A 2732-nucleotide genomic window follows, 5' to 3' on the forward strand; every position below is an offset into this window, starting at 1 on the left:
AACGCCGCGCATCGCCTTTCGGTCGACTCGGACCGAAATTTTTACAAGTCCCGTCGGCCCGGATCGACTCCGGGACGCCGCGCATCGCCTTTCGGTCGACTCGGACCGAAATTTTTACAAGTCCCGTCGGCCCGGATCGACTCCGGGACGCCGCGCATCGCCTTTCGGTCGACTCGGACCGAAATTTTTACAAGTCCCGTCCGCCCGGATCGACTCCGGAACGCCGCGCATCGCCTTTCGGTCGACTCGGACCGAAATTTTTACAAGTCCCGTCGGCCCGGATCGACTCCGGGACGCCGCGCATCGCCTTTCGGTCGACTCGGACCGTAATTTTTACAAGTCCCGTCGGCCCGGATCGACTCCGGGACGCCGCGCATCGCCTTTCGGTCGACTCGGACCGTAATTTTTACAAGTCCCGTCGGCCCGGATCGACTCCGGGACGCCGCGCATCGCCTTTCGGTCGACTCGGACCGAAATTTTTACAAGTCCCGTCGGCCCGGATCGACTCCGGGACGCCGCGCATCGCCTTTCGGTCGACTCGGACCGAAATTTTTACAAGTTCCGTCGGCCCGGATCGACTCCGGGACGCCGCGCATCGCCTTTCGGTCGACTCGGAACGAAACTTCATCGAGTCCCGTCGGCCCGTATAGTCTCCAAGACGCCGCGCATCGCCTTTCGGTCGACTCGGACCGAAATTTTTACAAGTCCCGTCGGCCCGGATCGACTCCGGGACGCCGCGCATCGCCTTTCGGTCGACTCGGACCGTAATTTTTACAAGTCCCGTCGGCCCGGATCGACTCCGGGACGCCGCGCATCGCCTTTCGGTCGACTCGGACCGTAATTTTTACAAGTCCCGTCGGCCCGGATCGACTCCGGGACGCCGCGCATCGCCTTTCGGTCGACTCGGACCGAAATTTTTACAAGTCCCGTCGGCCCGGATCGACTCCGGGACGCCGCGCATCGCCTTTCGGTCGACTCGGACCGAAATTTTTACAAGTTCCGTCGGCCCGGATCGACTCCGGGACGCCGCGCATCGCCTTTCGGTCGACTCGGACCGAAATTTTTACAAGTCCCGTCGGCCCGGATCGACTCCGGGACGCCGCGCATCGCCTTTCGGTCGACTCGGACCGAAATTTTTACAAGTCCCGTCGGCCCGGATCGACTCCGGAACGCCGCGCATCGCCTTTCGGTCGACTCGGACCGAAATTTTTACAAGTCCCGTCGGCCCGGATCGACTCCGGGACGCCGCGCATCGCCTTTCGGTCGACTCGGACCGTAATTTTTACAAGTCCCGTCGGCCCGGATCGACTCCGGGACGCCGCGCATCGCCTTTCGGTCGACTCGGACCGAAATTTTTACAAGTCCCGTCGGCCCGGATCGACTCCGGGACGCCGCGCATCGCCTTTCGGTCGACTCGGACCGTAATTTTTACAAGTCCCGTCGGCCCGGATCGACTCCGGGACGCCGCGCATCGCCTTTCGGTCGACTCGGACCGAAATTTTTACAAGTCCCGTCGGCCCGGATCGACTCCGGGACGCCGCGCATCGCCTTTCGGTCGACTCGGACCGTAATTTTTACAAGTCCCGTCGGCCCGGATCGACTCCGGGACGCCGCGCATCGCCTTTCGGTCGACTCGGACCGAAATTTTTACAAGTCCCGTCGGCCCGGATCGACTCCGGAACGCCGCGCATCGCCTTTCGGTCGACTCGGACCGAAATTTTTACAAGTCCCGTCGGCCCGGATCGACTCCGGGACGCCGCGCATCGCCTTTCGGTCGACTCGGACCGTAATTTTTACAAGTCCCGTCGGCCCGGATCGACTCCGGGACGCCGCGCATCGCCTTTCGGTCGACTCGGACCGAAATTTTTACAAGTCCCGTCGGCCCGGATCGACTCCGGGACGCCGCGCATCGCCTTTCGGTCGGCTCGGACCGAAATTTTTACAAGTCCCGTCGGCCCGGATCGACTCCGGGACGCCGCGCATCGCCTTTCGGTCGACTCGGACCGAAATTTTTACAAGTCCCGTCGGCCCGGATCGACTCCGGGACGCCGCGCATCGCCTTTCGGTCGACTCGGACCGAAATTTTTACAAGTCCCGTCGGCCCAGATCGACTCCGGAACGCCGCGCATCGCCTTTCGGTCGACTCGGACCGAAATTTTTACAAGTCCCGTCGGCCCGGATCGACTCCGGGACGCCGCGCATCGCCTTTCGGTCGACTCGGACCGTAATTTTTACAAGTCCCGTCGGCCCGGATCGACTCCGGGACGCCGCGCATCGCCTTTCGGTCGACTCGGACCGAAATTTTTACAAGTTCCGTCGGCCCGGATCGACTCGGGGAGGCCGCGCGTCGCCGCGCGTCGCCTCTCGGTCGACTCGGACCGAAATTTTCACAAGTGTCCCGTCGCGCCGCACCGGGGGTCGGTCCGTCCGCCGTCGACCCATCGGCCCCGGGACGCGGCGCATTGCCTTTCGGTCGACTCGGAACGAAACTTCATCGAGTCCCGTCGGCCCGTATAGTCTCCAAGACGCCGCGCATCGCCTTTCGGTCGACTCGGACCGAAATTTTTACAAGTCCCGTCGGCCCGGATCGACTCCGGGACGCCGCGCATCGCCTTTCGGTCGACTCGGAACGAAACTTCATCGAGTCCCGTCGGCCCGTATAGTCTCCAAGACGCCGCGCATCGCCTTTCGGTCGACTCGGACCGAAATTTTTACAAGTCCCGTCGGCCCGG

Source organism: Neodiprion virginianus, unplaced genomic scaffold (genome assembly GCF_021901495.1).
Source record: "Neodiprion virginianus isolate iyNeoVirg1 unplaced genomic scaffold, iyNeoVirg1.1 ptg000054l, whole genome shotgun sequence".
Classification (NCBI taxonomy): domain Eukaryota; kingdom Metazoa; phylum Arthropoda; class Insecta; order Hymenoptera; family Diprionidae; genus Neodiprion; species Neodiprion virginianus.